The sequence below is a fragment of the Triturus cristatus genome, chromosome 4_1 (genome assembly GCF_964204655.1).
Source record: "Triturus cristatus chromosome 4_1, aTriCri1.1, whole genome shotgun sequence".
Taxonomy (NCBI): domain Eukaryota; kingdom Metazoa; phylum Chordata; class Amphibia; order Caudata; family Salamandridae; genus Triturus; species Triturus cristatus.
Window position 1 is genome coordinate 122314368 of NC_140585.1, and position 27046 is coordinate 122341413.

Sequence of the window (27046 nt, forward strand, 5' to 3'; positions counted from 1 at the left end):
GGGCGAAAACAAGTATTTTTTGCTGGATGATAGCATTGGCTCTCATAATATGGTGATTAATCTTGCATTAGACATGCACTAACTCCTAAAAATTGTATCTCCCTTGGTTACTCATTCATGAGAAATGTATCTCCAAGATTAGGTAGGGCCTGAGTCTAGGTTAACATACAGTGATATCACTCCTATTCAAGTACTAAACATGCCAACCTGAAGTGTAAAACATCCCCTAGGTGTAGTTAAGGCATCAGTTAGGAGTGAACTGAACACTCATGTTATGGGCAATTAGACTTAAAATAAAGTGTGGACAGCAGTAACGTTACTTTTGAAATGTGATGCTGAGTGAGCACACAGGGGAATTAGCTCAAATGGTAGAGCGCTCGCTTAGCATGCGAGAGGTAGCGGGATCGATGCCCGCTTTCTCCATTCTAAAATTTGCATACATTTTACTTTTTAACTTGTAATTGCCATGGTTGTTGCAGAGTAAGAACAGAAAAGTCACAGATGGCTTTCAAATTTGGTGTCATTATAACAACTAATGTGGTTTAATCAAAAGTGTTTAGGTATTCTATAGCACGTGAGAGGAATTTGATTTCTTATGCAATCTCAAAATGAAAATTTCACACCTTCCATTTTCATTTCGTCTTATTTTACTTGACATTCTTTCCTCTGAAGGATGTATAAAAGTGAAGTTCCTTGCAAAACAAGAGCAGAGGAATATCCAGAAACAGTTTTCCTTAATAAAAAATGATGAGTCTGCATACCATATTTAAGTGGGAGCCTGGCTAGCTCAGTCGGTAGAGCATGAGACTCTTAATCTCAGGGTCGTGGGTTTGAGCCCCACGTTGGGCGAAAACCAGTATTTTTTGCTGGATGATAGCATTGGCTCTCATAATATGGTGATTAATCTTGCATTAGACATGCACTAACTCCTAAAAATTGTATCTCCCTTGGTTACTCATTCATGAGAAATGTATCTCCAAGATTAGGTAGGGCCTGAGTCTAGGTTAACATACAGTGATATCACTCCTATTCAAGTACTAAACATGCCAACCTGAAGTGTAAAACATCCCCTAGGTGTAGTTAAGGCATCAGTTAGGAGTGAACTGAACACTCATGTTATGGGCAATTAGACTTAAAATAAAGTGTGGACAGCAGTAACGTTACTTTTGAAATGTGATGCTGAGTGAGCACACAGGGGAATTAGCTCAAATGGTAGAGCGCTCGCTTAGCATGCGAGAGGTAGCGGGATCGATGCCCGCATTCTCTATTCTAAAATTTGCATACATTTTACTTTTTAACTTGTAATTGCCATGGTTGTTGCAGAGTAAGAACAGAAAAGTCACAGATGGCTTTCAAATTTGGTGTCATTATAACAACTAAAGTGGTTTAATCAAAAGTGTTTAGGTATTCTATAGCACGTGAGAGGAATTTGATTTCTTACGCAATCTCAAAATGAAAATTTCACACCTTCCATTTTCATTTCGTCTTATTTTACTTGACATTCTTTCCTCTGAAGGATGTATAAAAGTGAAGTTCCTTGCAAAACAAGAGCAGAGGAATATCCAGAAACGGTTTTCCTTAATAAAAAATGATGAGTCTGCATACCATATTTAAGTGGGAGCCCGGCTAGCTCAGTCGGTAGAGCATGAGACTCTTAATATCAGGGTTGTGGGTTTGAGCCCCACGTTGGGCGAAAACGAGTATTTTTTGCTGGATGATTGCATTGGCTCTCATAATATGGTGATTAATCTTGCATTAGACATGCACTAACTCCTAAAAATTGTATCTCCCTTGGTTACTCATTCATGAGAAATGTATCTCCAAGATTAGGTAGGGCCTGAGTCTAGGTTAACATACAGTGATATCACTCCTATTCAAGTACTAAACATGCCAACCTGAAGTGTAAAACATCCCCTAGGTGTAGTTAAGGCATCAGTTAGGAGTGAACTGAACACTCATGTTATGGGCAATTAGACTTAAAATAAAGTGTGGACAGCAGTAACGTTACTTTTGAAATGTGATGCTGAGTGAGCACACAGGGGAATTAGCTCAAATGGTAGAGCGCTCGCTTAGCATGCGAGATGTAGCGGGATCGATGCCCGCATTCTCCATTCTAAAATTTGCATACATTTTACTTTTTAACTTGTAATTGCCATGGTTGTTGCAGAGTAAGAACAGAAAAGTCACAGATGGCTTTCAAATTTGGTGTCATTATAACAACTAAAATGGTTTAATCAAAAGTGTTTAGGTATTCTATAGCACGTGAGAGGAATTTGATTTCTTATGCAATCTCAAAATGAAAATTTCACACCTTCCATTTTCATTTCGTCTTATTTTACTTGACATTCTTTCCTCTGAAGGATGTATAAAAGTGAAGTTCCTTGCAAAACAAGAGCAGAGGAATATCCAGAAACAGTTTTCCTTAATAAAAAATGATGAGTCTGCATACCATATTTAAGTGGGAGCCCGGCTAGCTCAGTCGGTAGAGCATGAGACTCTTAATCTCAGGGTCGTGGGTTCGAGCCCCACGTTGGGCGAAAACCAGTATTTTTTGCTGGATGATAGCATTGGCTCTCATAATATGGTGATTAATCTTGCATTAGACATGCACTAACTCCTAAAAATTGTATCTCCCTTGGTTACTCATTCATGAGAAATGTATCTCCAAGATTAGGTAGGGCCTGAGTCTAGGTTAACATACAGTGATATCACTCCTATTCAAGTACTAAACATGCCAACCTGAAGTGTAAAACATCCCCTAGGTGTAGTTAAGGCATCAGTTAGGAGTGAACTGAACACTCATGTTATGGGCAATTAGACTTAAAATAAAGTGTGGACAGCAGTAACGTTACTTTTGAAATGTGATGCTGAGTGAGCACACAGGGGAATTAGCTCAAATGGTAGAGCGCTCGCTTAGCATGCGAGAGGTAGCGGGATCGATGCCCGCATTCTCTATTCTAAAATTTGCATACATTTTACTTTTTAACTTGTAATTGCCATGGTTGTTGCAGAGTAAGAACAGAAAAGTCACAGATGGCTTTCAAATTTGGTGTCATTATAACAACTAAAGTGGTTTAATCAAAAGTGTTTAGGTATTCTATAGCACGTGAGAGGAATTTGATTTCTTACGCAATCTCAAAATGAAAATTTCACACCTTCCATTTTCATTTCGTCTTATTTTACTTGACATTCTTTCCTCTGAAGGATGTATAAAAGTGAAGTTCCTTGCAAAACAAGAGCAGAGGAATATCCAGAAACGGTTTTCCTTAATAAAAAATGATGAGTCTGCATACCATATTTAAGTGGGAGCCCGGCTAGCTCAGTCGGTAGAGCATGAGACTCTTAATATCAGGGTTGTGGGTTTGAGCCCCACGTTGGGCGAAAACGAGTATTTTTTGCTGGATGATTGCATTGGCTCTCATAATATGGTGATTAATCTTGCATTAGACATGCACTAACTCCTAAAAATTGTATCTCCCTTGGTTACTCATTCATGAGAAATGTATCTCCAAGATTAGGTAGGGCCTGAGTCTAGGTTAACATACAGTGATATCACTCCTATTCAAGTACTAAACATGCCAACCTGAAGTGTAAAACATCCCCTAGGTGTAGTTAAGGCATCAGTTAGGAGTGAACTGAACACTCATGTTATGGGCAATTAGACTTAAAATAAAGTGTGGACAGCAGTAACGTTACTTTTGAAATGTGATGCTGAGTGAGCACACAGGGGAATTAGCTCAAATGGTAGAGCGCTCGCTTAGCATGCGAGATGTAGCGGGATCGATGCCCGCATTCTCCATTCTAAAATTTGCATACATTTTACTTTTTAACTTGTAATTGCCATGGTTGTTGCAGAGTAAGAACAGAAAAGTCACAGATGGCTTTCAAATTTGGTGTCATTATAACAACTAAAGTGGTTTAATCAACAGTGTTTAGGTATTCTATAGCACGTGAGAGGAATTTGATTTCTTATGCAATCTCAAAATGAAAATTTCACACCTTCCATTTTCATTTCGTCTTATTTTACTTGACATTCTTTCCTCTGAAGGATGTATAAAAGTGAAGTTCCTTGCAAAACAAGAGCAGAGGAATATCCAGAAACAGTTTTCCTTAATAAAAAATGATGAGTCTGCATACCATATTTAAGTGGGAGCCCGGCTAGCTCAGTCGGTAGAGCATGAGACTCTTAATCTCAGGGTCGTGGGTTCGAGCCCCACGTTGGGCGAAAACGAGTATTTTTTGCTGGATGATTGCATTGGCTCTCATAATATGGTGATTAATCTTGCATTAGACATGCACTAACTCCTAAAAATTGTATCTCCCTTGGTTACTCATTCATGAGAAATGTATCTCCAAGATTAGGTAGGGCCTGAGTCTAGGTTAACATACAGTGATATCACTCCTATTCAAGTACTAAACATGCCAACCTGAAGTGTAAAACATCCCCTAGGTGTAGTTAAGGCATCAGTTAGGAGTGAACTGAACACTCATGTTATGGGCAATTAGACTTAAAATAAAGTGTGGACAGCAGTAACGTTACTTTTGAAATGTGATGCTGAATGAGCACACAGGGGAATTAGCTCAAATGGTAGAGCGCTCGCTTAGCATGCGAGAGGTAGCGGGATCGATGCCCGCATTCCCCATTCTAAAATTTGCATACATTTTACTTTTTAACTTGTAATTGCCATGGTTGTTGCAGAGTAAGAACAGAAAAGTCACAGATGGCTTTCAAATTTGGTGTCATTATAACAACTAAAGTGGTTTAATCAAAAGTGTTTAGGTATTCTATAGCACGTGAGAGGAATTTTATTTCTTATGCAATCTCAAAATGAAAATTTCACACCTTCCATTTTCATTTCGTCTTATTTTACTTGACATTCTTTCCTCTGAAGGATGTATAAAAGTGAAGTTCCTTGCAAAACAAGAGCAGAGGAATATCCAGAAACAGTTTTCCTTAATAAAAAATGATGAGTCTGCATACCATATTTAAGTGGGAGCCCGGCTAGCTCAGTCGGTAGAGCATGAGACTCTTAATCTCAGGGTCGTGGGTTCGAGCCCCACGTTGGGCGAAAACGAGTATTTTTTGCTGGATGATTGCATTGGCTCTCATAATATGGTAATTAATCTTGCATTAGACATGCACTAACTCCTAAAAATTGTATCTCCCTTGGTTACTCATTCATGAGAAATGTATCTCCAAGATTAGGTAGGGCCTGAGTCTAGGTTAACATACAGTGATATCACTCCTATTCAAGTACTAAACATGCCAACCTGAAGTGTAAAACATCCCCTAGGTGTAGTTAAGGCATCAGTTAGGAGTGAACTGAACACTCATGTTAAGGGCAATTAGACTTAAAATAAAGTGTGGACAGCAGTAACGTTACTTTTGAAATGTGATGCTGAGTGAGCACACAGGGGAATTAGCTCAAATGGTAGAGCGCTCGCTTAGCATGCGAGAGGTAGAGGGATCGATGCCTGCATTCTCCATTCTAAAATTTGCATACATTTTACTTTTTAACTTGTAATTGCCATGGTTGTTGCAGAGTAAGAACAGAAAAGTCACAGATGGCTTTCAAATTTGGTGTCATTATAACAACTAAAGTGGTTTAATCAAAAGTGTTTAGGTATTCTATAGCACGTGAGAGGAATTTGATTTCTTATGCAATCTCAAAATGAAAATTTCACACCTTCCATTTTCATTTCGTCTTATTTTACTTGACATTCTTTCCTCTGAAGGATGTATAAAAGTGAAGTTCCTTGCAAAACAAGAGCAGAGGAATATCCAGAAACAGTTTTCCTTAATAAAAAATGATGAGTCTGCATACCATATTTAAGTGGGAGCCCGGCTAGCTCAGTCGGTAGAGCATGAGACTCTTAATCTCAGGGTCGTGGGTTCGAGCCCCACGTTGGGCGAAAACGAGTATTTTTTGCTGGATGATTGCATTGGCTCTCATAATATGGTGATTAATCTTGCATTAGACATGCACTAACTCCTAAAAATTGTATCTCCCTTGGTTACTCATTCATGAGAAATGTATCTCCAAGATTAGGTAGGGCCTGAGTCTAGGTTAACATACAGTGATATCACTCCTATTCAAGTACTAAACATGCCAACCTGAAGTGTAAAACATCCCCTAGGTGTAGTTAAGGCATCAGTTAGGAGTGAACTGAACACTCATGTTATGGGCAATTAGACTTAAAATAAAGTGTGGACAGCAGTAACGTTACTTTTGAAATGTGATGCTGAATGAGCACACAGGGGAATTAGCTCAAATGGTAGAGCGCTCGCTTAGCATGCGAGAGGTAGCGGGATCGATGCCCGCATTCTCCATTCTAAAATTTGCATACATTTTACTTTTTAACTTGTAATTGCCATGGTTGTTGCAGAGTAAGAACAGAAAAGTCACAGATGGCTTTCAAATTTGGTGTCATTATAACAACTAAAGTGGTTTAATCAAAAGTGTTTAGGTATTCTATAGCACGTGAGAGGAATTTGATTTCTTATGCAATCTCAAAATGAAAATTTCACACCTTCCATTTTCATTTCGTCTTATTTTACTTGACATTCTTTCCTCTGAAGGATGTATAAAAGTGAAGTTCCTTGCAAAACAAGAGCAGAGGAATATCCAGAAACAGTTTTCCTTAATAAAAAATGATGAGTCTGCATACCATATTTAAGTGGGAGCCCGGCTAGCTCAGTCGGTAGAGCATGAGACTCTTAATCTCAGGGTCGTGGGTTCGAGCCCCACGTTGGGCGAAAACGAGTATTTTTTGCTGGATGATTGCATTGGCTCTCATAATATGGTAATTAATCTTGCATTAGACATGCACTAACTCCTAAAAATTGTATCTCCCTTGGTTACTCATTCATGAGAAATGTATCTCCAAGATTAGGTAGGGCCTGAGTCTAGGTTAACATACAGTGATATCACTCCTATTCAAGTACTAAACATGCCAACCTGAAGTGTAAAACATCCCCTAGGTGTAGTTAAGGCATCAGTTAGGAGTGAACTGAACACTCATGTTAAGGGCAATTAGACTTAAAATAAAGTGTGGACAGCAGTAACGTTACTTTTGAAATGTGATGCTGAGTGAGCACACAGGGGAATTAGCTCAAATGGTAGAGCGCTCGCTTAGCATGCGAGAGGTAGAGGGATCGATGCCTGCATTCTCCATTCTAAAATTTGCATACATTTTACTTTTTAACTTGTAATTGCCATGGTTGTTGCAGAGTAAGAACAGAAAAGTCACAGATGGCTTTCAAATTTGGTGTCATTATAACAACTAAAGTGGTTTAATCAAAAGTGTTTAGGTATTCTATAGCACGTGAGAGGAATTTGATTTCTTATGCAATCTCAAAATGAAAATTTCACACCTTCCATTTTCATTTCGTCTTCTTTTACTTGACATTCTTTCCTCTGAAGGATGTATAAAAGTGAAGTTCCTTGCAAAACAAGAGCAGAGGAATATCCAGAAACAGTTTTCCTTAATAAAAAATGATGAGTCTGCATACCATATTTAAGTGGGAGCCCGGCTAGCTCAGTCGGTAGAGCATGAGACTCTTAATCTCAGTGTCGTGGGTTCGAGCCCCACGTTGGGCGAAAACGAGTATTTTTTGCTGGATGATAGCATTGGCTCTCATAATATGGTGATTAATCTTGCATTAGACATGCACTAACTCCTAAAAATTGTATCTCCCTTGGTTACTCATTCATGAGAAATGTATCTCCAAGATTAGGTAGGGCCTGAGTCTAGGTTAACATACAGTGATATCACTCCTATTCAAGTACTAAACATGCCAACCTGAAGTGTAAAACATCCCCTAGGTGTAGTTAAGGCATCAGTTAGGAGTGAACTGAACACTCATGTTATGGGCAATTAGACTTAAAATACAGTGTGGACAGCAGTAACGTTACTTTTGAAATGTGATGCTGAGTGAGCACACAGGGGAATTAGCTCAAATGGTAGAGCGCTCGCTTAGCATACGAGAGGTAGCGGGATCGATGCCCGCATTCTCCATTCTAAAATTTGCATACATTTTACTTTTTAACTTGTAATTGCCATGGTTGTTGCAGAGTAAGAACATGAAAGTCACAGATGGCTTTCAAATTTGGTGTCATTATAACAACTAAAGTGGTTTAATCAAAAGTGTTTAGGTATTCTATAGCACGTGAGAGGAATTTGATTTCTTATGCAATCTCAAAATGAAAATTTCACACCTTCCATTTTCATTTCGTCTTATTTTACTTGACATTCTTTCCTCTGAAGGATGTATGAAAGTGAAGTTCCTTGCAAAACAAGAGCAGAGGAATATCCAGAAACGGTTTTCCTTAATAAAAAATGATGAGTCTGCATACCATATTTCAGTGGGAGCCCGGCTAGCTCAGTCGGTAGAGCATGAGACTCTTAATATCAGGGTCGTGGGTTCGAGCCCCACGTTGGGCGAAAACGAGTATGTTTTGCTGGATGATTGCATTGGCTCTCATAATATGGTGATTAATCTTGCATTAGACATGCACTAACTCCTAAAAATTGTATCTCCCTTGGTTACTCATTCATGAGAAATGTATCTCCAAGATTAGGTAGGGCCTGAGTCTAGGTTAACATACAGTGATATCACTCCTATTCAAGTACTAAACATGCCAACCTGAAGTGTAAAACATCCCCTAGGTGTAGTTAAGGCATCAGTTAGGAGTGAACTGAACACTCATGTTATGGGCAATTAGACTTAAAATAAAGTGTGGACAGCAGTAATGTTACTTTTGAAATGTGATGCTGAGTGAGCACACAGGGGAATTAGCTCAAATGGTAGAGCGCTCGCTTAGCATGCGAGAGGTAGCGGGATCGATGCCCGCATTCTCCATTCTAAAATTTGCATACATTTTACTTTTTAACTTGTAATTGCCATGGTTGTTGCAGAGTAAGAACAGAAAAGTCACAGATGGCTTTCAAATTTGGTGTCATTATAACAACTAAAGTGGTTTAATCAAAAGTGTTTAGGTATTCTATAGCACGTGAGAGGAATTTGATTTCTTATGCAATCTCAAAATGAAAATTTCACACCTTCCATTTTCATTTCGTCTTATTTTACTTGACATTCTTTCCTCTGAAGGATGTATAAAAGTGAAGTTCCTTGCAAAATAAGAGCAGAGGAATATCCAGAAACAGTTTTCCTTAATAAAAAATGATGAGTCTGCATACCATATTTAAGTGGGAGCCCGGCTAGCTCAGTCGGTAGAGCATGAGACTCTTAATCTCAGGGTCGTGGGTTCGAGCCCCACGTTGGGCGAAAACGAGTATTTTTTGCTGGATGATAGCATTGGCTCTCATAATATGGTGATTAATCTTGCATTAGACATGCACTAACTCCTAAAAATTGTATCTCCCTTGGTTACTCATTCATGAGAAATGTATCTCCAAGATTAGGTAGGGCCTGAGTCTAGGTTAACATACAGTGATATCACTCCTATTCAAGTACTAAACATGCCAACCTGAAGTGTAAAACATCCCCTAGGTGTAGTTAAGGCATCAGTTAGGAGTGAACTGAACACTCATGTTATGGGCAATTAGACTTAAAATAAAGTGTGGACAGCAGTAACGTTACTTTTGAAATGTGATGCTGAGTGAGCACACAGGGGAATTAGCTCAAATGGTAGAGCGCTCGCTTAGCATGCGAGAGGTAGCGGGATCGATGCCCGCTTTCTCCATTCTAAAATTTGCATACATTTTACTTTTTAACTTGTAATTGCCATGGTTGTTGCAGAGTAAGAACAGAAAAGTCACAGATGGCTTTCAAATTTGGTGTCATTATAACAACTAATGTGGTTTAATCAAAAGTGTTTAGGTATTCTATAGCACGTGAGAGGAATTTGATTTCTTATGCAATCTCAAAATGAAAATTTCACACCTTCCATTTTCATTTCGTCTTATTTTACTTGACATTCTTTCCTCTGAAGGATGTATAAAAGTGAAGTTCCTTGCAAAACAAGAGCAGAGGAATATCCAGAAACAGTTTTCCTTAATAAAAAATGATGAGTCTGCATACCATATTTAAGTGGGAGCCCGGCTAGCTCAGTCGGTAGAGCATGAGACTCTTAATCTCAGGGTCGTGGGTTCGAGCCCCACGTTGGGCGAAAACCAGTATTTTTTGCTGGATGATAGCATTGGCTCTCATAATATGGTGATTAATCTTGCATTAGACATGCACTAACTCCTAAAAATTGTATCTCCCTTGGTTACTCATTCATGAGAAATGTATCTCCAAGATTAGGTAGGGCCTGAGTCTAGGTTAACATACAGTGATATCACTCCTATTCAAGTACTAAACATGCCAACCTGAAGTGTAAAACATCCCCTAGGTGTAGTTAAGGCATCAGTTAGGAGTGAACTGAACACTCATGTTATGGGCAATTAGACTTAAAATAAAGTGTGGACAGCAGTAACGTTACTTTTGAAATGTGATGCTGAGTGAGCACACAGGGGAATTAGCTCAAATGGTAGAGCGCTCGCTTAGCATGCGAGAGGTAGCGGGATCGATGCCCGCATTCTCTATTCTAAAATTTGCATACATTTTACTTTTTAACTTGTAATTGCCATGGTTGTTGCAGAGTAAGAACAGAAAAGTCACAGATGGCTTTCAAATTTGGTGTCATTATAACAACTAAAGTGGTTTAATCAAAAGTGTTTAGGTATTCTATAGCACGTGAGAGGAATTTGATTTCTTACGCAATCTCAAAATGAAAATTTCACACCTTCCATTTTCATTTCGTCTTATTTTACTTGACATTCTTTCCTCTGAAGGATGTATAAAAGTGAAGTTCCTTGCAAAACAAGAGCAGAGGAATATCCAGAAACGGTTTTCCTTAATAAAAAATGATGAGTCTGCATACCATATTTAAGTGGGAGCCCGGCTAGCTCAGTCGGTAGAGCATGAGACTCTTAATATCAGGGTCGTGGGTTTGAGCCCCACGTTGGGCGAAAACGAGTATTTTTTGCTGGATGATTGCATTGGCTCTCATAATATGGTGATTAATCTTGCATTAGACATGCACTAACTCCTAAAAATTGTATCTCCCTTGGTTACTCATTCATGAGAAATGTATCTCCAAGATTAGGTAGGGCCTGAGTCTAGGTTAACATACAGTGATATCACTCCTATTCAAGTACTAAACATGCCAACCTGAAGTGTAAAACATCCCCTAGGTGTAGTTAAGGCATCAGTTAGGAGTGAACTGAACACTCATGTTATGGGCAATTAGACTTAAAATAAAGTGTGGACAGCAGTAACGTTACTTTTGAAATGTGATGCTGAGTGAGCACACAGGGGAATTAGCTCAAATGGTAGAGCGCTCGCTTAGCATGCGAGATGTAGCGGGATCGATGCCCGCATTCTCCATTCTAAAATTTGCATACATTTTACTTTTTAACTTGTAATTGCCATGGTTGTTGCAGAGTAAGAACAGAAAAGTCACAGATGGCTTTCAAATTTGGTGTCATTATAACAACTAAAGTGGTTTAATCAAAAGTGTTTAGGTATTCTATAGCACGTGAGAGGAATTTGATTTCTTATGCAATCTCAAAATGAAAATTTCACACCTTCCATTTTCATTTCGTCTTATTTTACTTGACATTCTTTCCTCTGAAGGATGTATAAAAGTGAAGTTCCTTGCAAAACAAGAGCAGAGGAATATCCAGAAACAGTTTTCCTTAATAAAAAATGATGAGTCTGCATACCATATTTAAGTGGGAGCCCGGCTAGCTCAGTCGGTAGAGCATGAGACTCTTAATCTCAGGGTCGTGGGTTCGAGCCCCACGTTGGGCGAAAACGAGTATTTTTTGCTGGATGATTGCATTGGCTCTCATAATATGGTGATTAATCTTGCATTAGACATGCACTAACTCCTAAAAATTGTATCTCCCTTGGTTACTCATTCATGAGAAATGTATCTCCAAGATTAGGTAGGGCCTGAGTCTAGGTTAACATACAGTGATATCACTCCTATTCAAGTACTAAACATGCCAACCTGAAGTGTAAAACATCCCCTAGGTGTAGTTAAGGCATCAGTTAGGAGTGAACTGAACACTCATGTTATGGGCAATTAGACTTAAAATAAAGTGTGGACAGCAGTAACGTTACTTTTGAAATGTGATGCTGAATGAGCACACAGGGGAATTAGCTCAAATGGTAGAGCGCTCGCTTAGCATGCGAGAGGTAGCGGGATCGATGCCCGCATTCTCCATTCTAAAATTTGCATACATTTTACTTTTTAACTTGTAATTGCCATGGTTGTTGCAGAGTAAGAACAGAAAAGTCACAGATGGCTTTCAAATTTGGTGTCATTATAACAACTAAAGTGGTTTAATCAAAAGTGTTTAGGTATTCTATAGCACGTGAGAGGAATTTGATTTCTTATGCAATCTCAAAATGAAAATTTCACACCTTCCATTTTCATTTCGTCTTATTTTACTTGACATTCTTTCCTCTGAAGGATGTATAAAAGTGAAGTTCCTTGCAAAACAAGAGCAGAGGAATATCCAGAAACAGTTTTCCTTAATAAAAAATGATGAGTCTGCATACCATATTTAAGTGGGAGCCCGGCTAGCTCAGTCGGTAGAGCATGAGACTCTTAATCTCAGGGTCGTGGGTTCGAGCCCCACGTTGGGCGAAAACAAGTATTTTTTGCTGGATGATTGCATTGGCTCTCATAATATGGTAATTAATCTTGCATTAGACATGCACTAACTCCTAAAAATTGTATCTCCCTTGGTTACTCATTCATGAGAAATGTATCTCCAAGATTAGGTAGGGCCTGAGTCTAGGTTAACATACAGTGATATCACTCCTATTCAAGTACTAAACATGCCAACCTGAAGTGTAAAACATCCCCTAGGTGTAGTTAAGGCATCAGTTAGGAGTGAACTGAACACTCATGTTAAGGGCAATTAGACTTAAAATAAAGTGTGGACAGCAGTAACGTTACTTTTGAAATGTGATGCTGAGTGAGCACACAGGGGAATTAGCTCAAATGGTAGAGCGCTCGCTTAGCATGCGAGAGGTAGAGGGATCGATGCCTGCATTCTCCATTCTAAAATTTGCATACATTTTACTTTTTAACTTGTAATTGCCATGGTTGTTGCAGAGTAAGAACAGAAAAGTCACAGATGGCTTTCAAATTTGGTGTCATTATAACAACTAAAGTGGTTTAATCAAAAGTGTTTAGGTATTCTATAGCACGTGAGAGGAATTTGATTTCTTATGCAATCTCAAAATGAAAATTTCACACCTTCCATTTTCATTTCGTCTTCTTTTACTTGACATTCTTTCCTCTGAAGGATGTATAAAAGTGAAGTTCCTTGCAAAACAAGAGCAGAGGAATATCCAGAAACAGTTTTCCTTAATAAAAAATGATGAGTCTGCATACCATATTTAAGTGGGAGCCCGGCTAGCTCAGTCGGTAGAGCATGAGACTCTTAATCTCAGTGTCGTGGGTTCGAGCCCCACGTTGGGCGAAAACGAGTATTTTTTGCTGGATGATAGCATTGGCTCTCATAATATGGTGATTAATCTTGCATTAGACATGCACTAACTCCTAAAAATTGTATCTCCCTTGGTTACTCATTCATGAGAAATGTATCTCCAAGATTAGGTAGGGCCTGAGTCTAGGTTAACATACAGTGATATCACTCCTATTCAAGTACTAAACATGCCAACCTGAAGTGTAAAACATCCCCTAGGTGTAGTTAAGGCATCAGTTAGGAGTGAACTGAACACTCATGTTATGGGCAATTAGACTTAAAATACAGTGTGGACAGCAGTAACGTTACTTTTGAAATGTGATGCTGAGTGAGCACACAGGGGAATTAGCTCAAATGGTAGAGCGCTCGCTTAGCATACGAGAGGTAGCGGGATCGATGCCCGCATTCTCCATTCTAAAATTTGCATACATTTTACTTTTTAACTTGTAATTGCCATGGTTGTTGCAGAGTAAGAACATGAAAGTCACAGATGGCTTTCAAATTTGGTGTCATTATAACAACTAAAGTGGTTTAATCAAAAGTGTTTAGGTATTCTATAGCACGTGAGAGGAATTTGATTTCTTATGCAATCTCAAAATGAAAATTTCACACCTTCCATTTTCATTTCGTCTTATTTTACTTGACATTCTTTCCTCTGAAGGATGTATGAAAGTGAAGTTCCTTGCAAAACAAGAGCAGAGGAATATCCAGAAACGGTTTTCCTTAATAAAAAATGATGAGTCTGCATACCATATTTAAGTGGGAGCCCGGCTAGCTCAGTCGGTAGAGCATGAGACTCTTAATATCAGGGTCGTGGGTTCGAGCCCCACGTTGGGCGAAAACGAGTATTTTTTGCTGGATGATTGCATTGGCTCTCATAATATGGTGATTAATCTTGCATTAGACATGCACTAACTCCTAAAAATTGTATCTCCCTTGGTTACTCATTCATGAGAAATGTATCTCCAAGATTAGGTAGGGCCTGAGTCTAGGTTAACATACAGTGATATCACTCCTATTCAAGTACTAAACATGCCAACCTGAAGTGTAAAACATCCCCTAGGTGTAGTTAAGGCATCAGTTAGGAGTGAACTGAACACTCATGTTATGGGCAATTAGACTTAAAATAAAGTGTGGACAGCAGTAATGTTACTTTTGAAATGTGATGCTGAGTGAGCACACAGGGGAATTAGCTCAAATGGTAGAGCGCTCGCTTAGCATGCGAGAGGTAGCGGGATCGATGCCCGCATTCTCCATTCTAAAATTTGCATACATTTTACTTTTTAACTTGTAATTGCCATGGTTGTTGCAGAGTAAGAACAGAAAAGTCACAGATGGCTTTCAAATTTGGTGTCATTATAACAACTAAAGTGGTTTAATCAAAAGTGTTTAGGTATTCTATAGCACGTGAGAGGAATTTGATTTCTTATGCAATCTCAAAATGAAAATTTCACACCTTCCATTTTCATTTCGTCTTATTTTACTTGACATTCTTTCCTCTGAAGGATGTATAAAAGTGAAGTTCCTTGCAAAACAAGAGCAGAGGAATATCCAGAAACAGTTTTCCTTAATAAAAAATGATGAGTCTGCATACCATATTTAAGTGGGAGCCCGGCTAGCTCAGTCGGTAGAGCATGAGACTCTTAATCTCAGGGTCGTGGGTTCGAGCCCCACATTGGGCGAAAACGAGTATTTTTTGCTGGATGATTGCATTGGCTCTCATAATATGGTGATTAATCTTGCATTAGACATGCACTAACTCCTAAAAATTGTATCTCCCTTGGTTACTCATTCATGAGAAATGTATCTCCAAGATTAGGTAGGGCCTGAGTCTAGGTTAACATACAGTGATATCACTCCTATTCAAGTACTAAACATGCCAACCTGAAGTGTAAAACATCCCCTAGGTGTAGTTAAGGCATCAGTTAGGAGTGAACTGAACACTCATGTTATGGGCAATTAGACTTAAAATAAAGTGTGGACAGCAGTAACGTTACTTTTGAAATGTGATGCTGAATGAGCACACAGGGGAATTAGCTCAAATGGTTGAGCGCTCGCTTAGCATGCGAGAGGTAGCGGGATCGATGCCCGCATTCTCTATTCTAAAATTTGCATACATTTTACTTTTTAACTTGTAATTGCCATGGTTGTTGCAGAGTAAGAACAGAAAAGTCACAGATGGCTTTCAAATTTGGTGTCATTATAACAACTAAAGTGGTTTAATCAAAAGTGTTTAGGTATTCTATAGCACGTGAGAGGAATTTGATTTCTTATGCAATCTCAAAATGAAAATTTCACACCTTCCATTTTCATTTCGTCTTATTTTACTTGACATTCTTTCCTCTGAAGGATGTATAAAAGTGAAGTTCCTTGCAAAACAAGAGCAGAGGAATATCCAGAAACGGTTTTCCTTAATAAAAAATGATGAGTCTGCATACCATATTTAAGTGGGAGCCCGGCTAGCTCAGTCGGTAGAGCATGAGACTCTTAATATCAGGGTCGTGGGTTTGAGCCCCACGTTGGGCGAAAACGAGTATTTTTTGCTGGATGATTGCATTGGCTCTCATAATATGGTGATTAATCTTGCATTAGACATGCACTAACTCCTAAAAATTGTATCTCCCTTGGTTACTCATTCATGAGAAATGTATCTCCAAGATTAGGTAGGGCCTGAGTCTAGGTTAACATACAGTGATATCACTCCTATTCAAGTACTAAACATGCCAACCTGAAGTGTAAAACATCCCCTAGGTGTAGTTAAGGCATCAGTTAGGAGTGAACTGAACACTCATGTTATGGGCAATTAGACTTAAAATAAAGTGTGGACAGCAGTAACGTTACTTTTGAAATGTGATGCTGAGTGAGCACACAGGGGAATTAGCTCAAATGGTAGAGCGCTCGCTTAGCATGCGACATGTAGCGGGATCGATGCCCGCATTCTCCATTCTAAAATTTGCATACATTTTACTTTTTAACTTGTAATTGCCATGGTTGTTGCAGAGTAAGAACAGAAAAGTCACAGATGGCTTTCAAATTTGGTGTCATTATAACAACTAAAGTGGTTTAATCAAAAGTGTTTAGGTATTCTATAGCACGTGAGAGGAATTTGATTTCTTATGCAATCTCAAAATGAAAATTTCACACCTTCCATTTTCATTTCGTCTTATTTTACTTGACATTCTTTCCTCTGAAGGATGTATAAAAGTGAAGTTCCTTGCAAAACAAGAGCAGAGGAATATCCAGAAACAGTTTTCCTTAATAAAAAATGATGAGTCTGAATACCATATTTAAGTGGGAGCCCGGCTAGCTCAGTCGGTAGAGCATGAGACTCTTAATCTCAGGGTCGTGGGTTCGAGCCCCACGTTGGGCAAAAACGAGTATTTTTTGCTGGATGATTGCATTGGCTCTCATAATATGGTGATTAATCTTGCATTAGACATGCACTAACTCCTAAAAATTGTATCTCCCTTGGTTACTCATTCATGAGAAATGTATCTCCAAGATTAGGTAGGGCCTGAGTCTAGGTTAACATACAGTGATATCACTCCTATTCAAGTACTAAACATGCCAACCTGAAGTGTAAAACATCCCCTAGGTGTAGTTAAGGCATCAGTTAGGAGTGAACTGAACACTCATGTTATGGGCAATTAGACTTAAAATAAAGTGTGGACAGCAGTAACGTTACTTTTGAAATGTGATGCTGAATGAGCACACAGGGAAATTAGCTCAAATGGTAGAGCGCTCGCTTAGCATGCGAGAGGTAGCGGGATCGATGCCCGCATTCTCCATTCTAAAATTTGCATACATTTTACTTTTTAACTTGTAATTGCCATGGTTGTTGCAGAGTAAGAACAGAAAAGTCACAGATGGCTTTCAAATTTGGTGTCATTATAACAACTAAAGTGGTTTAATCAAAAGTGTTTAGGTATTCTATAGCACGTGAGAGGAATTTGATTTCTTATGCAATCTCAAAATGAAAATTTCACACCTTCCATTTTCATTTCGTCTTATTTTACTTGACATTCTTTCCTCTGAAGGATGTATAAAAGTGAAGTTCCTTGCAAAACAAGAGCAGAGGAATATCCAGAAACAGTTTTCCTTAATAAAAAATGATGAGTCTGCATACCATATTTAAGCGGGAGCCCGGCTAGCTCAGTCGGTAGAGCATGAGACTCTTAATCTCAGGGTCGTGGGTTCGAGCCCCACGTTGGGCGAAAACGAGTATTTTTTGCTGGATGATTGCATTGGCTCTCATAATATGGTGATTAATCTTGCATTAGACATGCACTAACTCCTAAAAATTGTATCTCCCTTGGTTACTCATTCATGAGAAATGTATCTCCAAGATTAGGTAGGGCCTGAGTCTAGGTTAACATACAGTGATATCACTCCTATTCAAGTACTAAACATGCCAACCTGAAGTGTAAATCATCCCCTAGGTGTAGTTAAGGCATCAGTTAGGAGTGAACTGAACACTCATGTTATGGGCAATTAGACTTAAAATAAAGTGTGGACAGCAGTAACGTTACTTTTGAAATTTGATGCTGAGTGAGCACACAGGGGAATTAGCTCAAATGGTAGAGCGCTCGCTTAGCATGCGAGAGGTAGCGGGATCGATGCCCGCATTCTCCATTCTAAAATTTGCATACATTTTACTTTTTAACTTGTAATTGCCATGGTTGTTGCAGAGTAAGAACAGAAAAGTCACAGATGGCTTTCAAATTTGGTGTCATTATAACAACTAAAGTGGTTTAATCAAAAGTGTTTAGGTATTCTATAGCACGTGAGAGGAATTTGATTTCTTATGCAATCTCAAAATGAAAATTTCACACCTTCCATTTTCATTTCGTCTTATTTTACTTGACATTCTTTCCTCTGAAGGATGTATAAAAGTGAAGTTCCTTGCAAAACAAGAGCAGAGGAATATCCAGAAACAGTTTTCCTTAATAAAAAATGATGAGTCTGCATACCATATTTAAGTGGGAGCCCGGCTAGCTCAGTCGGTAGAGCATGAGACTCTTAATCTCAGGGTCGTGGGTTCGAGCCCCACGTTGGGCGAAAACGAGTATTTTTTGCTGGATGATAGCATTGGCTCTCATAATATGGTGATTAATCTTGCATTAGACATGCACTAACTCCTAAAAATTGTATCTCCCTTGGTTACTCATTCATGAGAAATGTATCTCCAAGATTAGGTAGGGCCTGAGTCTAGGTTAACATACAGTGATATCACTCCTATTCAAGTACTAAACATGCCAACCTGAAGTGTAAAACATCCCCTAGGTGTAGTTAAGGCATCAGTTAGGAGTGAACTGAACACTCATGTTATGGGCAATTAGACTTAAAAAACAGTGTGGACAGCAGTAACGTTACTTTTGAAATGTGATGCTGAGTGAGCACACAGGGGAATTAGCTCAAATGGTAGAGCGCTCGCTTAGCATACGAGAGGTAGCGGGATCGATGCCCCCATTCTCCATTTTAAAATTTGCATACATTTTACTTTTTAACTTGTAATTGCCATGGTTGTTGCAGAGTAAGAACAGAAAAGTCACAGATGGCTTTCAAATTTGGTGTCATTATAACAACTAAAGTGGTTTAATCAAAAGTGTTTAGGTATTCTATAGCACGTGAGAGGAATTTGATTTCTTATGCAATCTCAAAATGAAAATTTCACACCTTCCATTTTCATTTCGTCTTATTTTACTTGACATTCTTTCCTCTGAAGGATGTATGAAAGTGAAGTTCCTTGCAAAACAAGAGCAGAGGAATATCCAGAAACGGTTTTCCTTAATAAAAAATGATGAGTCTGCATACCATATTTAAGTGGGAGCCCGGCTAGCTCAGTCGGTAGAGCATGAGACTCTTAATATCAGGGTCGTGGGTTCGAGCCCCACGTTGGGCGAAAACGAGTAGTTTTTGCTGGATGATTGCATTGGCTCTCATAATATGGTGATTAATCTTGCATTAGACATGCACTAACTCCTAAAAATTGTATCTCCCTTGGTTACTCATTCATGAGAAATGTATCTCCAAGATTAGGTAGGGCCTGAGTCTAGGTTAACATACAGTGATATCACTCCTATTCAAGTACTAAACATGCCAACCTGAAGTGTAAAACATCCCCTAGGTGTAGTTAAGGCATCAGTTAGGAGTGAACTGAACACTCATGTTATGGGCAATTAGACTTAAAATAAAGTGTGGACAGCAGTAACGTTACTTTTGAAATGTGATGCTGAGTGAGCACACAGGGGAATTAGCTCAAATGGTAGAGCGCTCGCTTAGCATGCGAGATGTAGCGGGATCGATGCCCGCATTCTCCATTCTAAAATTTGCATACATTTTACTTTTTAACTTGTAATTGCCATGGTTGTTGCAGAGTAAGAACAGAAAAGTCACAGATGGCTTTCAAATTTGGTGTCATTATAACAACTAAAGTGGTTTAATCAAAAGTGTTTAGGTATTCTATAGCACGTGAGAGGAATTTGATTTCTTATGCAATCTCAAAATGAAAATTTCACACCTTCCATTTTCATTTCGTCTTATTTTACTTGACATTCTTTCCTCTGAAGGATGTATAAAAGTGAAGTTCCTTGCAAAACAAGAGCAGAGGAATATCCAGAAACAGTTTTCCTTAATAAAAAATGATGAGTCTGCATACCATATTTAAGTGGGAGCCCGGCTAGCTCAGTCGGTAGAGCATGAGACTCTTAATCTCAGGGTCGTGGGTTCGAGCCCCACGTTGGGCAAAAACGAGTATTTTTTGCTGGATGATTGCATTGGCTCTCATAATATGGTGATTAATCTTGCATTAGACATGCACTAACTCCTAAAAATTGTATCTCCCTTGGTTACTCATTCATGAGAAATGTATCTCCAAGATTAGGTAGGGCCTGAGTCTAGGTTAACATACAGTGATATCACTCCTATTCAAGTACTAAACATGCCAACCTGAAGTGTAAAACATCCCCTAGGTGTAGTTAAGGCATCAGTTAGGAGTGAACTGAACACTCATGTTATGGGCAATTAGACTTAAAATAAAGTGTGGACAGCAGTAACGTTACTTTTGAAATGTGATGCTGAATGAGCACACAGGGAAATTAGCTCAAATGGTAGAGCGCTCGCTTAGCATGCGAGAGGTAGCGGGATCGATGCCCGCATTCTCCATTCTAAAATTTGCATACATTTTACTTTTTAACTTGTAATTGCCATGGTTGTTGCAGAGTAAGAACAGAAAAGTCACAGATGGCTTTCAAATTTGGTGTCATTATAACAACTAAAGTGGTTTAATCAAAAGTGTTTAGGTATTCTATAGCACGTGAGAGGAATTTGATTTCTTATGCAATCTCAAAATGAAAATTTCACACCTTCCATTTTCATTTCGTCTTATTTTACTTGACATTCTTTCCTCTGAAGGATGTATAAAAGTGAAGTTCCTTGCAAAACAAGAGCAGAGGAATATCCAGAAACAGTTTTCCTTAATAAAAAATGATGAGTCTGCATACCATATTTAAGCGGGAGCCCGGCTAGCTCAGTCGGTAGAGCATGAGACTCTTAATCTCAGGGTCGTGGGTTCGAGCCCCACGTTGGGCGAAAACGAGTATTTTTTGCTGGATGATTGCATTGGCTCTCATAATATGGTGATTAATCTTGCATTAGACATGCACTAACTCCTAAAAATTGTATCTCCCTTGGTTACTCATTCATGAGAAATGTATCTCCAAGATTAGGTAGGGCCTGAGTCTAGGTTAACATACAGTGATATCACTCCTATTCAAGTACTAAACATGCCAACCTGAAGTGTAAAACATCCCCTAGGTGAAGTTAAGGCATCAGTTAGGAGTGAACTGAACACTCATGTTATGGGCAATTAGACTTAAAATAAAGTGTGGACAGCAGTAACGTTACTTTTGAAATGTGATGCTGAGTGAGCACACAGGGGAATTAGCTCAAATGGTAGAGCGCTCGCTTAGCATGCGAGAGGTAGCGGGATCGATGCCCGCATTCTCCATTCTAAAATTTGCATACATTTTACTTTTTAACTTGTAATTGCCATGGTTGTTGCAGAGTAAGAACAGAAAAGTCACAGATGGCTTTCAAATTTGGTGTCATTATAACAACTAAAGTGGTTTAATCAAAAGTGTTTAGGTATTCTATAGCACGTGAGAGGAATTTGATTTCTTATGCAATCTCAAAATGAAAATTTCACACCTTCCATTTTCATTTCGTCTTATTTTACTTGACATTCTTTCCTCTGAAGGATGTATAAAAGTGAAGTTCCTTGCAAAACAAGAGCAGAGGAATATCCAGAAACAGTTTTCCTTAATAAAAAATGATGAGTCTGCATACCATATTTAAGTGGGAGCCCGGCTAGCTCAGTCGGTAGAGCATGAGACTCTTAATCTCAGGGTCGTGGGTTCGAGCCCCACGTTGGGCGAAAACGAGTATTTTTTGCTGGATGATAGCATTGGCTCTCATAATATGGTGATTAATCTTGCATTAGACATGCACTAACTCCTAAAAATTGTATCTCCCTTGGTTACTCATTCATGAGAAATGTATCTCCAAGATTAGGTAGGGCCTGAGTCTAGGTTAACATACAGTGATATCACTCCTATTCAAGTACTAAACATGCCAACCTGAAGTGTAAAACATCCCCTAGGTGTAGTTAAGGCATCAGTTAGGAGTGAACTGAACACTCATGTTATGGGCAATTAGACTTAAAAAACAGTGTGGACAGCAGTAACGTTACTTTTGAAATGTGATGCTGAGTGAGCACACAGGGGAATTAGCTCAAATGGTAGAGCGCTCGCTTAGCATACGAGAGGTAGCGGGATCGATGCCCCCATTCTCCATTTTAAAATTTGCATACATTTTACTTTTTAACTTGTAATTGCCATGGTTGTTGCAGAGTAAGAACAGAAAAGTCACAGATGGCTTTCAAATTTGGTGTCATTATAACAACTAAAGTGGTTTAATCAAAAGTGTTTAGGTATTCTATAGCACGTGAGAGGAATTTGATTTCTTATGCAATCTCAAAATGAAAATTTCACACCTTCCATTTTCATTTCGTCTTATTTTACTTGACATTCTTTCCTCTGAAGGATGTATGAAAGTGAAGTTCCTTGCAAAACAAGAGCAGAGGAATATCCAGAAACGGTTTTCCTTAATAAAAAATGATGAGTCTGCATACCATATTTAAGTGGGAGCCCGGCTAGCTCAGTCGGTAGAGCATGAGACTCTTAATATCAGGGTCGTGGGTTCGAGCCCCACGTTGGGCGAAAACGAGTAGTTTTTGCTGGATGATTGCATTGGCTCTCATAATATGGTGATTAATCTTGCATTAGACATGCACTAACTCCTAAAAATTGTATCTCCCTTGGTTACTCATTCATGAGAAATGTATCTCCAAGATTAGGTAGGGCCTGAGTCTAGGTTAACATACAGTGATATCACTCCTATTCAAGTACTAAACATGCCAACCTGAAGTGTAAAACATCCCCTAGGTGTAGTTAAGGCATCAGTTAGGAGTGAACTGAACACTCATGTTATGGGCAATTAGACTTAAAATAAAGTGTGGACAGCAGTAACGTTACTTTTGAAATGTGATGCTGAGTGAGCACACAGGGGAATTAGCTCAAATGGTAGAGCGCTCGCTTAGCATGCGAGAGGTAGCGGGATCGATGCCCGCATTCTCCATTCTAAAATTTGCATACATTTTACTTTTTAACTTGTAATTGCCATGGTTGTTGCAGAGTAAGAACAGAAAAGTCACAGATGGCTTTCAAATTTGGTGTCATTATAACAACTAAAGTGGTTTAATCAAAAGTGTTTAGGTATTCTATAGCACGTGAGAGGAATTTGATTTCTTATGCAATCTCAAAATGAAAATTTCACACCTTCCATTTTCATTTCGTCTTATTTTACTTGACATTCTTTCCTCTGAAGGATGTATAAAAGTGAAGTTCCTTGCAAAACAAGAGCAGAGGAATATCCAGAAACAGTTTTCCTTAATAAAAAATGATGAGTCTGAATACCATATTTAAGTGGGAGCCCGGCTAGCTCAGTCGGTAGAGCATGAGACTCTTAATCTCAGGGTTGTGGGTTCGAGCCCCACGTTGGGTGAAAACGAGTATTTTTTGCTGGATGATAGCATTGGCTCTCATAATATGGTGATTAATCTTGCATTAGACATGCACTAACTCCTAAAAATTGTATCTCCCTTGGTTACTCATTCATGAGAAATGTATCTCCAAGATTAGGTAGGGCCTGAGTCTAGGTTAACATACAGTGATATCACTCCTATTCAAGTACTAAACATGCCAACCTGAAGTGTAAAACATCCCCTAGGTGTAGTTAAGGCATCAGTTAGGAGTGAACTGAACACTCATGTTATGGGCAATTAGACTTAAAATACAGTGTGGACAGCAGTGACGTTACTTTTGAAATGTGATGCTGAGTGAGCACACAGGGGAATTAGCTCAAATGGTAGAGCGCTCGCTTAGCATGCGAGAGGTAGCGGGATCGATGCCCGCATTCTCCATTCTAAAATTTGCATACATTTTACTTTTTAACTTGTAATTGCCATGGTTGTTGCAGAGTAAGAACAGAAAAGTCACAGATGGCTTTCAAATTTGGTGTCATTATAACAACTAAAGTGGTTTAATCAAAAGTGTTTAGGTATTCTATAGCACGTGAGAGGAATTTGATTTCTTATGCAATCTCAAAATGAAAATTTCACACCTTCCATTTTCATTTCGTCTTATTTTACTTGACATTCTTTCCTCTGAAGGATGTATAAAAGTGAAGTTCCTTGCAAAACAAGAGCAGAGGAATATCCAGAAACAGTTTTCCTTAATAAAAAATGATGAGTCTGCATACCATATTTAAGTGGGAGCCCGGCTAGCTCAGTCGGTAGAGCATGAGACTCTTAATCTCAGGGTTGTGGGTTCGAGCCCCACGTTGGGCGAAAACGAGTATTTTTTGCTGGATGATAGCATTGGCTCTCATAATATGGTGATTAATCTTGCATTAGACATGCACTAACTCCTAAAAATTGTATCTCCCTTGGTTACTCATTCATGAGAAATGTATCTCCAAGATTAGGTAGGGCCTGAGTCTAGGTTAACATACAGTGATATCACTCCTATTCTAGTACTAAACATGCCAACCTGAAGTGTAAAACATCCCCTAGGTGTAGTTAAGGCATCAGTTAGGAGTGAACTGAACACTCATGTTATGGGCAATTAGACTTAAAATAAAGTGTGGACAGCAGTAACGTTACTTTTGAAATGTGATGCTGAGTGAGCACACAGGGGAATTAGCTCAAATGGTAGAGCGCTCGCTTAGCATGCGAGAAGTAGCGGGATCGATGCCCGCATTCTACATTTTAAAATTTGCATACATTTTACTTTTTAACTTGTAATTGCCATGGTTGTTGCAGAGTAAGAACAGAAAAGTCACAGATGGCTTTCAAATTTGGTGTCATTATAACAACTAAAGTGGTTTAATCAAAAGTGTTTAGGTATTCTATAGCACGTGAGAGGAATTTGATTTCTTATGCAATCTCAAAATGAAAATTTCACACCTTCCATTTTCATTTCGTCTTATTTTACTTGACATTCTTTCCTCTGAAGGATGTATAAAAGTGAAGTTCCTTGCAAAACAAGAGCAGAGGAATATCCAGAAACAGTTTTCCTTAATAAAAAATGATGAGTCTGCATACCATATTTAAGTGGGAGCCCGGCTAGCTCAGTCGGTAGAGCATGAGACTCTTAATCTCAGGGTCGTGGGTTCGAGCCCCACGTTGGGCGAAAACGAGTATTTTTTGCTGGATGATTGCATTGGCTCTCATAATATGGTGATTAATCTTGCGTTAGACATGCACTAACTCCTAAAAATTGTATCTCCCTTGGTTACTCATTCATGAGAAATGTATCTCCAAGATTAGGTAGGGCCTGAGTCTAGGTTAACATACAGTGATATCACTCCTATTCAAGTACTAAACATGCCAACCTGAAGTGTAAAACATCCCCTAGGTGTAGTTAAGGCATCAGTTAGGAGTGAACTGAACACTCATGTTATGGGCAATTAGACTTAAAATAAAGTGTGGACAGCAGTAACGTTACTTTTGAAATGTGATGCTGAGTGAGCACACAGGGGAATTAGCTCAAATGGTAGAGCGCTCGCTTAGCATGCGAGAGGTAGAGGGATCGATGCCCGCATTCTCCATTCTAAAATTTGCATACATTTTACTTTTTAACTTGTAATTGCCATGGTTGTTGCAGAGTAAGAACAGAAAAGTCACAGATGGCTTTCAAATTTGGTGTCATTATAACAACTAAAGTGGTTTAATCAAAAGTGTTTAGGTATTCTATAGCACGTGAGAGGAATTTGATTTCTTATGCAATCTCAAAATGAAAATTTCACACCTTCCATTTTCATTTCGTCTTATTTTACTTGACATTCTTTCCTCTGAAGGATGTATAAAAGTGAAGTTCCTTGCAAAACAAGAGCAGAGGAATATCCAGAAACAGTTTTCCTTCATAAAAAATGATGAGTCTGCATACCATATTTAAGTGGGAGCCCGGCTAGCTCAGTCGGTAGAGCATGAGACTCTTAATCTCAGGGTCGTGGGTTCGAGCCCCACGTTGGGCGAAAACGAGTATTTTTTGCTGGATGATAGCATTGGCTCTCATAATATGGTGATTAATCTTGCATTAGACATGCACTAACTCCTAAAAATTGTATCTCCCTTGGTTACTCATTCATGAGAAATGTATCTCCAAGATTAGGTAGGGCCTGAGTCTAGGTTAACATACAGTGATATCACTCCTATTCAAGTACTAAACATGCCAACCTGAAGTGTAAAACATCCCCTAGGTGTAGTTAAGGCATCAGTTAGGAGTGAACTGAACACTCATGTTATGGGCAATTAGACTTAAAATACAGTGTGGACAGCAGTAACGTTACTTTTGAAATGTGATGCTGAGTGAGCACACAGGGGAATTAGCTCAAATGGTAGAGCGCTCGCTTAGCATACGAGAGGTAGCGGGATCGATGCCCCCATTCTCCATTTTAAAATTTGCATACATTTTACTTTTTAACTTGTAATTGCCATGGTTGTTGCAGAGTAAGAACAGAAAAGTCACAGATGGCTTTCAAATTTGGTGTCATTATAACAACTAAAGTGGTTTAATCAAAAGTGTTTAGGTATTCTATAGCACGTGAGAGGAATTTGATTTCTTATGCAATCTCAAAATGAAAATTTCACACCTTCCATTTTCATTTCGTCTTATTTTACTTGACATTCTTTCCTCTGAAGGATGTATGAAAGTGAAGTTCCTTGCAAAACAAGAGCAGAGGAATATCCAGAAACGGTTTTCCTTAATAAAAAATGATGAGTCTGCATACCATATTTAAGTGGGAGCCAGGCTAGCTCAGTCGGTAGAGCATGAGACTCTTAATATCAGGGTCGTGGGTTCGAGCCCCACGTTGGGCGAAAACGAGTATTTTTTGCTGGATGATTGCATTG

General features: G+C 38.8%; 18 non-coding genes across 18 annotated transcripts; all 18 read left to right on the forward strand.

Annotated features, from left to right (window-relative positions):
- The first annotated feature begins 2464 nt into the window (after positions 1 to 2464).
- TRNAK-CUU (transfer RNA lysine (anticodon CUU)) lies at positions 2465 to 2537 on the forward strand. The gene has a single exon. It is a non-coding gene; the product is annotated as a tRNA-Lys (tRNA).
- A 1615-nt stretch (positions 2538 to 4152) lies between these two features.
- TRNAK-CUU (transfer RNA lysine (anticodon CUU)) lies at positions 4153 to 4225 on the forward strand. The gene has a single exon. It is a non-coding gene; the product is annotated as a tRNA-Lys (tRNA).
- A 345-nt stretch (positions 4226 to 4570) lies between these two features.
- TRNAA-AGC (transfer RNA alanine (anticodon AGC)) lies at positions 4571 to 4643 on the forward strand. Its single transcript has one exon. It is a non-coding gene; the product is annotated as a tRNA-Ala (tRNA).
- Positions 4644 to 4996: 353 nt separating this feature from the next.
- On the forward strand, positions 4997 to 5069 carry TRNAK-CUU (transfer RNA lysine (anticodon CUU)). The gene has a single exon. It is a non-coding gene; the product is annotated as a tRNA-Lys (tRNA).
- Positions 5070 to 5840: 771 nt separating this feature from the next.
- On the forward strand, positions 5841 to 5913 carry TRNAK-CUU (transfer RNA lysine (anticodon CUU)). Its single transcript has one exon. It is a non-coding gene; the product is annotated as a tRNA-Lys (tRNA).
- A 771-nt stretch (positions 5914 to 6684) lies between these two features.
- TRNAK-CUU (transfer RNA lysine (anticodon CUU)) lies at positions 6685 to 6757 on the forward strand. Its single transcript has one exon. It is a non-coding gene; the product is annotated as a tRNA-Lys (tRNA).
- A 2459-nt stretch (positions 6758 to 9216) lies between these two features.
- TRNAK-CUU (transfer RNA lysine (anticodon CUU)) lies at positions 9217 to 9289 on the forward strand. The gene has a single exon. It is a non-coding gene; the product is annotated as a tRNA-Lys (tRNA).
- Positions 9290 to 10060: 771 nt separating this feature from the next.
- On the forward strand, positions 10061 to 10133 carry TRNAK-CUU (transfer RNA lysine (anticodon CUU)). The gene has a single exon. It is a non-coding gene; the product is annotated as a tRNA-Lys (tRNA).
- A 1615-nt stretch (positions 10134 to 11748) lies between these two features.
- Positions 11749 to 11821, forward strand: TRNAK-CUU (transfer RNA lysine (anticodon CUU)). The gene has a single exon. It is a non-coding gene; the product is annotated as a tRNA-Lys (tRNA).
- A 771-nt stretch (positions 11822 to 12592) lies between these two features.
- On the forward strand, positions 12593 to 12665 carry TRNAK-CUU (transfer RNA lysine (anticodon CUU)). Its single transcript has one exon. It is a non-coding gene; the product is annotated as a tRNA-Lys (tRNA).
- Positions 12666 to 16812: 4147 nt separating this feature from the next.
- Positions 16813 to 16885, forward strand: TRNAK-CUU (transfer RNA lysine (anticodon CUU)). The gene has a single exon. It is a non-coding gene; the product is annotated as a tRNA-Lys (tRNA).
- Positions 16886 to 17656: 771 nt separating this feature from the next.
- On the forward strand, positions 17657 to 17729 carry TRNAK-CUU (transfer RNA lysine (anticodon CUU)). The gene has a single exon. It is a non-coding gene; the product is annotated as a tRNA-Lys (tRNA).
- A 771-nt stretch (positions 17730 to 18500) lies between these two features.
- Positions 18501 to 18573, forward strand: TRNAK-CUU (transfer RNA lysine (anticodon CUU)). Its single transcript has one exon. It is a non-coding gene; the product is annotated as a tRNA-Lys (tRNA).
- A 1615-nt stretch (positions 18574 to 20188) lies between these two features.
- TRNAK-CUU (transfer RNA lysine (anticodon CUU)) lies at positions 20189 to 20261 on the forward strand. The gene has a single exon. It is a non-coding gene; the product is annotated as a tRNA-Lys (tRNA).
- A 771-nt stretch (positions 20262 to 21032) lies between these two features.
- TRNAK-CUU (transfer RNA lysine (anticodon CUU)) lies at positions 21033 to 21105 on the forward strand. The gene has a single exon. It is a non-coding gene; the product is annotated as a tRNA-Lys (tRNA).
- Positions 21106 to 21876: 771 nt separating this feature from the next.
- Positions 21877 to 21949, forward strand: TRNAK-CUU (transfer RNA lysine (anticodon CUU)). Its single transcript has one exon. It is a non-coding gene; the product is annotated as a tRNA-Lys (tRNA).
- Positions 21950 to 25252: 3303 nt separating this feature from the next.
- TRNAK-CUU (transfer RNA lysine (anticodon CUU)) lies at positions 25253 to 25325 on the forward strand. The gene has a single exon. It is a non-coding gene; the product is annotated as a tRNA-Lys (tRNA).
- A 771-nt stretch (positions 25326 to 26096) lies between these two features.
- TRNAK-CUU (transfer RNA lysine (anticodon CUU)) lies at positions 26097 to 26169 on the forward strand. The gene has a single exon. It is a non-coding gene; the product is annotated as a tRNA-Lys (tRNA).
- Positions 26170 to 27046: the final 877 nt, after the last annotated feature.